At 44.2% G+C, this 10070-nt stretch overlaps 1 long non-coding RNA gene across 1 annotated transcript; it reads left to right on the top strand.

Annotated features, from left to right (window-relative positions):
* The first annotated feature begins 428 nt into the window (after positions 1-428).
* On the top strand, positions 429-6250 carry LOC146524288 (uncharacterized). The gene is made up of 3 exons (XR_014869630.1): positions 429-1257; positions 3300-3382; positions 3884-6250. It is a non-coding gene; the product is annotated as an uncharacterized LOC146524288 (long non-coding RNA).
* The last annotated feature ends 3820 nt before the right edge of the window (positions 6251-10070 follow it).

Raw genomic sequence — 10070 nt, 5'->3', positions numbered from 1 at the left:
GGAAGAAAATGGATGGATGGGTGGATGGATGGATGGGTGACACAGTACTGTACATTATTTCTACTTTACAGTAAACAAATCACATTTAAAGACCAAAGCAACTATTTTTCTAACAACTATTGCTGCTAGAGCCTAAAGTCTAATATCATCTAAACTATATTAAATGACAATACACAGCCACATGTTGCTCGATCAATCCACACACTAGTGTTGTGCTGTAAATATTTACTGCTGGTTTGTGCATTTATCCCCAGCTGCACAAAATGCACTATTTACTCTGAAGTAAATATAATTTCCTAAAGAAACTGCAGAGCCTACCCATACGAAACCAAGCTGAGGATAAGTTTCTCTGATGGTATTATTTCTGACTGAGGAAAACAACTGCAATTGCATATTTCTCGATACTAAAAGGAAGGGGGGGGGGGAATTATGGGGGCAAGTTATTACGCAGCCATTTTACTGGTCACACTGGGCTGTATGTGGCAAAATGGAGTTGTGTCCTACTTTAGGAGGAACAACTGAGCTTGGGGCTGCGAGAATAGCGAGCTCTGAGTGAGAAGTGAGATAGGCTAACAGATTGCTTAGGTCTTGCCGTGGGATTTATGGAAATTCTATAAAACATAAAACATGGAAGAACACCTAGAGGAAACATTTGTTTCTATGACAGTCTGCACTTTGTGTGGCTTCTGCACATTTCCGATGACAGAGATGAACAAAGGGTCAGCGATGTGACCCAGGGTCATAGTGCTGTCCAAAAGGCCAATAATGTCTGTGACAAATGTCAGAGAATCTGGTGTTACTGTGAACCTGCATGGATTTATTGATTCCCTCTCTTTTTGTTTCTGTTCACAAAAGCTCTGTTTTATGCCCACTGCAAGCCATAAACATTTCCCAGAGTCAACAACATCCCTCCATTTTTTACACAGTCTCCCACCTCTTCCCTTTGTGTGATCGGCCTCTTCATTTGAGTGGATTTGTTTTGTTCCTCTTGTTTAGGCCTGGGCTAATCTCCCTCATCGGCACAGCTTTGGCCTGCTCTTTCACCCGCTCTCCCTCGGAAAGACTGTTTGTAGTAAAGATTGTAATCTAACGGCTAATCTTTACGGCTTTCTCCAGGGCAGGGGCACCGAGCCTGGCCGAATGATTTGCCAGAGATGCAGAAACTTCTTTGTGAGCTGGGATTGAAGGAAAGAGATTCTACACATATTCAGATGTGCCAGCTGTCACTGCTGGAGTTGTCAAATAGTGAGCCAGAAGGTGTGTCAGGTTGTATTTGTTTTATGATAACGCTCATTACTTATAGATTCTCATACAGTTCAGTTTTCCTTACCGTATACAGAGCCAATTATTCAAAAAAAGAAGATATGTGTCTGAAGTGTTCCCTACTACTCTTCCTCTCTTTGCTAGTAAAGCCACATATGTCTGTCATAGTGAGGCACAAGCAGTATCACCAAGCTGCCTCTCGTCACTAACACAACACAAAGAGATTTACTAATGCAGACTGTTAACACAGCCAGTTTTAAACACAGCCTGGGTTTTATACAGCACTACAGCAAGCAGTCCCTGGACGGCATGCATTATACACATCTAATTAAGTCTTCACATGTCTATAATAAACCACATTATGCCTTTGGGGGCTAGAGGGCAGGTCAGTAGCTGGCGTCGAGCTTGTGTGAGACAGCCAGTTGTCAGCATGCATGTGTGCATGCACGTGCATGTCCGAGTTTGTGTTTTTTCAGAATCATGCCTATGATAGCTATTTAACTTTCACTAATTAACCCAGAATAAATCAGGACAGCACAGTAAATATTTGTAGCCAGGGGAGTAGAGCGACGGAGATGCTCCTCTGTGGCGCTATCACGCCACTGGATGATGAGAAAGGACTGTGGCGGGGGTTGAGTGAAAGATGCACAGAGAAAGGGACAAACTGAGACAGAGAGACAGAGATGGAAAGAGAGCATGGCTGAGGAGGGCAGCTGGCCAGCTGTTAGCATAGTTTGATTGGCCTGTGGAGAGCTGCCTCTGTCTTTTCATGGCACCAGTAAAGTGCAGTGCTCCCAGTAGCAGGTGGCCGCTGCCCATCGCCTACCTCCCCCTGGGACAGCAGGGACAAAGATCATCAGTTGCTCCCTTGTTTTTTATTAAACATCTTCATGGTCTGCGGCTCCATAGCTACTGAGAAGGAAACAGAAAGGCTCTTTTTTCACACAGAATAATTAATCAGCACATTAAAGTCAGGAAAACTATTTTTAATGGCACAGCTACACTGCACTCGCTACACCCCCCCCCCCCCCCTTTCTCTGACATCAAAGTCTCGGAAGACCTGATGCTACAAATCAGAGGCGCTTCAAACAGCCCACACAGATTTACACAGGTTGCTTCAAACATGGCATAAAAGTGTGGAGTAGTCGTCCTTTCCTTCACGAAGCCGGGTTTGGCAGTTGGAGGGATAAGGCTACGGTAAACCGAGGGAAAAGAACAGCCTCTGTAAGTGCTGAGTGCTTTCACCCCCCTCTTCCTCCCCACCCAAGCAGCTTGACAGCCAGGTCTCGGTGACCGTGTTTGTGACAATCAGGCTACCTCACATCATCACTTGGTTTAGCTGTTGCCATAGCAACGCATGGTACAGTAACACCGCCAGCCTCGGCTCGATTGTGAGTTGATACTCCTGGTGTTTGCTCTTTTCAGTGCCAGAAAACTGTATTTCTACATTGTTAGCCACACAACGCAAAGCAAACTCCAATTTCGCTCAGTGTCTCCATTTTTTTCCGTCTCTGTCTCTTGCCCCCCCCCCCACGCTCTCCTCTCTCCACTCCGTCTCTCCAGAGGGGTGTAATTCAATTCTCTGAATACACTTCAGAGAGGAGTGTGAAGACTCATTTAAGCCTCTCTAACACTTGTGAGTTTTTGTACCAAATGTTACTTATTTTCACTGGCTTTGGATCCTGGAAGGCCGCGCGTTTGTTTTTTCTGGCTTCGTCCAGTAATTCAACTATTCTAAGGATTATTTTTCCTGGAATCTGAGATGAAATTCAACCAAACTGCAAAATCAGTTTGGTTTCAAACTTTGCAAAATTACTCCTATTTTTTGCTGAAACAATTTTGTCTAATTTCTCATATTTTTCGGGGGTGATAAACGGTCCTTTTTTTTAAAATAGCAGCACCGACCAGGATTCACTAGCGTTTATTGTAGAAAAAAGCCTAACAAATGAATGATACCACATATTAGGCTGCGCGGCTATTATCCGAGGAAAATGAATGTGAGGTTCATTCGTTAACTGCTCCTCTTTGTTATTCAGATTCACTCCATTGTACAACCTCAGCACCGTGAAGGCAGAGCAAAGAATCAGAAGTTGTCTGGCGACAAAGGTGTTACTCAAAGGTGAGACAGACTGATGGGACAAAAGCTTTGAGAGGCATATTGTAACACTGCTCCTCCTTGGAGTGGTTATCTTCCTCCACTGTCCTTGAGCTTTTTTGAGCAAGTCAGCAGACATTCTGCCAAGCAAAGTCCATTTCTTTGGAGGTACACGTTTATATAAAAGCAAGGAAGCAATCTCTTACCGAACGGTTGTCTGTGTGTAATTAGGATTACAGTCACATTTAAATGGAGTGCTTACTTGGCTCTGTGTCGTGAGCTGTGGCAGCGAGAGCTTTTCTGCTTTTGGATATGAGCTGGCAAGAAGGTCAGGTTGTGGGCTGGCAAGAAGGGCACCGTGTCACTCCCGACCTCTCGGAGGGGCTTTGCTGCGAGGGGTGGGGTGCGAAGGGGGACGATGACATGTGTCTCGCTCTGCCAAGTCCTGCTCCAGCACTGTAATAATACCCAATTATAACCTGGACTAATTGGAATGGCGTTTTGTTTTTCTTTCTGTTATTTCAGAAAGCTGACAGCAACAACTCACGGAAGGATCGATGGCGGATTACGAGGCTCATGGAGCTGCATAGAGAGGAGGGCTCAGACTGAGGCAGCAGCTCTCATTAAAGCCCGGCCTGATCTCAGCCAAGCCCTGGGAAAGGAGGGTGAAAAAGGCAGGAAAAAACAGAGGAGGGAGGAAGAAAAGGGAAAGCTGCAGGAAGAAAAAAACACAGAGAAAAGTTTACTGTCCCCTTTGGACATGGCCTCTGTTGGACTCTTATAAATGGGTATTGTTCCCCATGAAGCGCACAGCGACTGTTTACAGTTTCCCATAAAGGAGGGCTTTATTCCTGCTCAGGGATGCATTGTGACAAGATAATTTGAATAGCTGAGGTCTTACCACAAAGCTATAAACATTTACGGGCAGTTGACACTGAGAATAAAGAATGAGCCACGTAACCTCTGCAAGATGCCGGCCTGACTCCTGATGACACAGCCAAAGCTCAGTCGACTACTTCCAAACTCTGCCGCCGTCCTCAACACACTGGCAGACGGGGCGAGGAGGAGACAAACGCAGAGAGGAAAATGCAAACAAGCACATAAACAGGAGCAAAAGAAAGACAGATAACTAAAGAGAGGCGATGCAGGTCTCCGACGTCCCCTTTGACTCGTTCCACAATGAAATGGCGGTGTCTTGTTTTTATGTTTTATCACAGAAGTCGACCGCGAGAGCAGACCCACGGGAGCAGCCAGACATGAGGCTGAATTCGATTAGACGGTAATCGGAGATGGACAGGCAGTGGTGCAGTCAGCGCCCGCGAGCCGAGGGGACTCCATAAGCAAACTATCCCCATGACTTTCTAGTTTAGCGATCCGTCGCCGTGGCCTTTATGAGTGTTTATAATCCACGACTTAGCTTGGTTTCGAGCTTTGTTTTAACTCTCAAAACCATCCTCTGGAGTGCGTGCAGTAATAATATCAGGAGTCAGATCCATTAATGAATTGCCAACCTCATCTCACTGCTGCTGCCATCTCCACGGGCTTAAGTAGGGAAACTGAGGTCTTGGGGAATTAGTCACATTGGATTACATTTTCTTTGAGACTTTCCCATCTACACACAATCTTCCACCTCTCTGTCTATCTTTCCCACTCTCACTGCTACAAAGTTGTGTTTCCTTTTTCCCTTTTTTCTCCTTGTGCCTTACTTGGCATTCTGTTCATTCTCCAAGATGTTTCCAGCGTAACCAATGATTAACAATTATGCCAGTGCATCTAATTAATGCCGGCTAATTACGAGGTTGAGATGCTGACGGGGAATGGGGGGTAGGACTAGGAGATTGCAGCATCAGAAATAATCAGGAGAGAAGAAGAGGCTGTAGCAAAAAGCCAAAAAAAAAACAAAAACAGAAGAAGATGAAGAGAGGGAGAAGATGGGAAACTAGTGTCTTAATTGGCGTGCTCAGTTTTTGTCTCAGGACCCTGAGCTTATTACATTAAAAAAAATGGAAAAGTTGTGCATAAAATTGTTATACTCACTCATCTAATTTATTAGCCATGTGCATCACATTAAAGAAAAAATAAAAGGGATACACAGGATGTCTATTTTCCCACTTCTGAACTGAATGGGAATTAAGTTTAAACCACGTGAGGTCCCTGGAGTGGCGGGGAAACTCAAGCCATAATTACGTCCATAAAATGCCCACAGACAACTAATTTGCTGTTCATTTGTCAAGAGCTGGTAAACCGAAATAGCCAACGCATGCACGAAACACGCACACACACTTCGACCTTTAATATATATATAAATCAAACCAACTAACGATCGCTCTCTCTTCATTTACCCTATTTCTTTTTTTTCCCTTCTTTTACAATCCACACACCATAGACCTCTGCCCATTTCCCCACCTCAAGCAATACTTCATTGGGAAAATAGCCAAGAAAAACGAGCTCTCTCCACGGCTCATAATGAGGCTGCACGGAGCGTTCATTAGCATAGTCAGTGTCTACGGTCCTACAGTATATCGGGGCGTTATGTTCAGTGACGTTTTTATTCCTACAACTATTGTGTAAGGGCTCCATAATACTGTCCAAGAAAGAAAACACATCATATATTAAAGGGACATGATTCCTGCTTCCTATTCAAATGAGCACATCTGAAGAGAGCAAAGATGGAAGAGGGGGGGAAAAGGAAAGGGGGGGCGTGGTTGGGGATTTACCCGGAGAATAGTAATTATATTCAGAGGAACCAATTTAGAGTGCATGTTTGTTGTTTTTTATCTTTCGGCTCAGAGAAGAAGTAGGAGGCTGCGAAGCTCGGAGCGGTGACACGGGTCCTTCTCAGTCTTCCGAAGTGCATTAAACTAAATGATTGACAGTGATTGAAACCACATGGAGCCCGAGGCAAATTACCGGGGGGAGACTTCATTGTGCAGATCTGCTGCCGAGCTGCTTTCACAATTCATGTTTAGAGTGGGGTGGGGAGCTTTCTGCAAAAATGGATATTTGTTAGTCATACAAATGTAACATAAAGTTCAAGAGGAGGATAAAGAAACGTTTCCGCATCCTGTAAGACAGGATGTAGCTCTCAGTGGGTTGTGAGAGGCTGAGCTAACACTGCGGCCTGCTCAAACACAATCAGAACAACAGCAGGTGAAGTCAGGGCCAACAAGCTCGACTCCAGGGATGTTTGTCATTGGGTGTTGAACAGGGCGGGTGGCGGTGGTGGGGGAGTGGAGGGTTATGTTTAGCGCTGTCAAAGCGAGCTATTTGTGTTTGAGATGCTGCATTGAATAGCGCTTCCACCTGGCAGAACTCAGCCTGAGTGGATTTCCATCTATTTTCCAAGTCCTCACCCTTTTAGTGTCAAGGTAGGAAGCGTTAAGTTCGATGGGAATCTTAAATAGTAAATCAATAGTGCGGCATTTATTTATTTATTTTCATTCAGGAAGTTGCATCTTAGTCAATATCCTGCATCATTCATCCTCACCTCCATCTTCCTCGCAGCATCGTCGAGCCTCGCGTGCACATCTGACCTCGTTAAGTTCAAATGAAAATGTGCAAAATAATCAGCGGCTCCCATCAAAAGCAAACAAAAAAGAGCAAGAGAGAGAAATGGGAAATTTTAGGAGTGTTTCAAGACCACCCGTGAAAAATAAACATTAAAATTCAAGGATTGCGTGCAGTCTTTTTTTGTGTAAAGCCTTCTCTTTACTTAAAAGTCCATTAAGTTGTAGCAAGCTGTGAATGGTGCGCATTTAAATGTGAGCAGAGACGCATATTAAACCCTTGCTTTTCATAAGTGACATTTTTGTTAACGGCAGCTTAAGACTGATTTCTTTTTGAGTTCGGAGAAGCTGAACTTTGGGCATTTAGTCGCTGGCTCTCGACAGAAGTAAATGTCCAGTTAATTAGTTTCCAGGGTCTATGGGGCATTTGCAAGCAGGAAGAAGAAAAGGGGAAAAAAGCAACCGTCAGCTGAGTGTGCTTTTCAAATTCGTGTAGCAAATGCCTTGGGGTAGGGTGGCAGGAGCCAGATGTAGTTGTCTGAGGACAATAGATGAAAAATTCGTCTAATATCATTCCTTTTTGGAACCATTACATTACAGCGGCATAGGCATGGGGGCTCTGGCAGTTCTGCTTCCAGTGAGACAAACATTTTTATCTTGCAATATCTCCTATCATGTAGGTACAGTGCCGTCTAATTTATTGTCTATGATGTAATAGCCAGATCCAGTGTAGTAAACATTAGAAGGGAATAGCTCACTGAATACTGTTGTGAAAGTCAATAGGGCTACAATAACATAAATCAATGGCAGACAACAGCCCAAAGCTTATGCAATGTTCTACTAAATTAGGCATGTAACAATTAGAGCGGTGCATTTCTTTCCCCTCCCTCTCTCTGGTGTGACCTTTGATTAAGGTTCTGTCAGTACGGGGGTGTGAGGCCAAAGGGGTGTTGGGGGGAGTGTGTCATGCATTGCCCCGTGTGATTACTTTAGATGGTGCAAGGTGAGAAATTTAAGAGGCAACTTGTGTGTGACGTTCCTGTGTGCGCGTGCACGCATTTTGAGAGAGGTGGTGAGAAGAGGGTGGATTAGTGATGTGTCGCCCGGTGTCATTAAGACGGGGGGCGGGGGCTATACAAATAATTTCATGGGTGTTTGCTGTTTACAATCCTCTGCTCTGGACGCACTTAAACTGCAGTGCCAGCTGCAGACACAGCTCCTAGTCTCTCTCAAATGTTGCTTGAGGGGGAAGCTGCTATTCTTCTCCGAAGCCTTAAATAACATGGTCTATAACATTTTTCATGTAGTGACCCTTTGTTCAAGTCACACGCTAAGATGTTAAACCTTTTTACAGCACTCTCCCTGCTTATTTTTATTCCCCAGCTCTGGCCAAAAATAATAAAAATAAATAAATAAAAATCACAAAACAGTAGTATCAAAACAAGCGATGAGCTCTTTGATCCCTCCGCCTGGCGTTTACAGGGGTCGTTATGGTCACTTTTTGAAGACTGTATGAAAAATGATGAGGCGGGTAAAGCACCTTCTGAGGGGAACCCTTGGTAATTGACCTTGCTGTCTTGAGCCTAGTCAGCAAGCAATAAAGAACGGTTAAATGTTAAGGCAGAAACTAAAGTGCTTGAAGGGCTACACGTTCTCTGCATTAATGAAATAATAGCCCGGCTTATTTCATATTCTATGCGAAACCAAGGTCACCATTACGTGTTGTTTAATAGGCCATGTGAGGGTGAAAAGCTCTGATTTGAGTGAGCGCATCTCTGTGTATGTTTGTGTTAGCGAGAGAGGAAAAGCGAGCGCGTGCGTGTGCGCGCGCGTGTGCTCATGTGTACATATCTAAGTATCTGGGAGGCTTTTTTCATGCCAGGGAGAAAATGAATATTGGAATGATTACCACTTGATTAACGATCCGGCTTAACAGGTATATGAAGTTTCTGATTTAACAATGCAGATATATCAGCTCGCTGATTAAAACTAAAATTAGAAATGCAATGACAGGGCACCTGAATGATTTAAATGAAAGTCTCTCTTGCCGGTTGGTGTCACATGCAGAGATTAATTTTTTCTTCCTCCCTCTCTTGGCCTACACTAGTTTTTTTAAACATGTTTAAATACATGCACTTAGAGTTTCAGTTTATTTGCAATCGCCTCATTTTAAAGCCTCCCTCCAGACGTAAATAAACGGGACCACCTATAGACGGGATGAATGGGAGCGTGCTGCAGCCAGCCACTTACAAAGCCGGTATATTTAACCTGTGACATCAGGGATCACTTTTATATTTATATAGGCTTCAAATCAAAATGTTTCTAATGGAGCAATTTGAGCTCTTAGCATCCAGCTGTCAAAACTCCTCAGAGCGTTCCTTGGGCCAGCCGTGACAGAAACAGAGCATGTGATTGGCCTAATTGAGATGACATTTCCCTGTCTCTATGGAGAAGGTCACCTCAGAGTCAGAGTGAGTAGGTGCTTATGTCGCTGTCTCTTTTCCTCGTCCTGCTGTACAGACAGACACATCCATCTGAAGCTATTAAAATCGTGTTGATGTGCCCTCCTACGTCCTGCTGTGATTATCATCTATTAAAGCCCAGCACCACTGAGACAGCATTCACCGTGGTGGCAGCTGGCTGACGGGCTTAACTGGGGCTCGCCATAGGTTACACCTGCGAGTGTTAATGTGGTCAGCGGCCGCGGAGCAGAGATGAGAAAGGCAGGCAGGATCCCTGAAGGAGAACACGCAGAAGCCTGCACTGACTCTGCGACGTGTTGTGCTTTATGTTTGCAGCAGTCTCACTGGACTCCCAACAAGGAAAGCACAGATTATGAGGCTGGAATGAGTAAACACAGATTTAAATACACCTATCAAGGAGGAAGAAACACGCGGTGCATGCAAATAGTTTGGGTTTTGGCTTATTAAAGTTGAAGATAAAATCAGCAAAACATCTGACATGCCTCTGCCATGACCCTAATTACAAGGAGGTGAATAAATTAAATTTGATAAAATCACGACATGTTTAAGACTACAAATTAGCAACAGTAATAACAAATGCACAGTTATTGGGGAGCTGGAAGGAAACCTTGTTTTTAGGAACATTTTCACACTGTATTTCGTTTACTCTGTTCCAAATCAGTTTATGAATTTTGAGTGAGGGTGCTGTGTTCTGGACTAGTGGAAACATGGAGAATTTGCAGT

Source organism: Neolamprologus multifasciatus, chromosome 2 (assembly GCF_963576455.1).
Source record: "Neolamprologus multifasciatus chromosome 2, fNeoMul1.2, whole genome shotgun sequence".
Taxonomy (NCBI): domain Eukaryota; kingdom Metazoa; phylum Chordata; class Actinopteri; order Cichliformes; family Cichlidae; genus Neolamprologus; species Neolamprologus multifasciatus.
The sequence above is the reverse complement of the archived record's forward strand: the minus strand, read 5'-3'. Positions and strand labels throughout refer to the sequence as shown.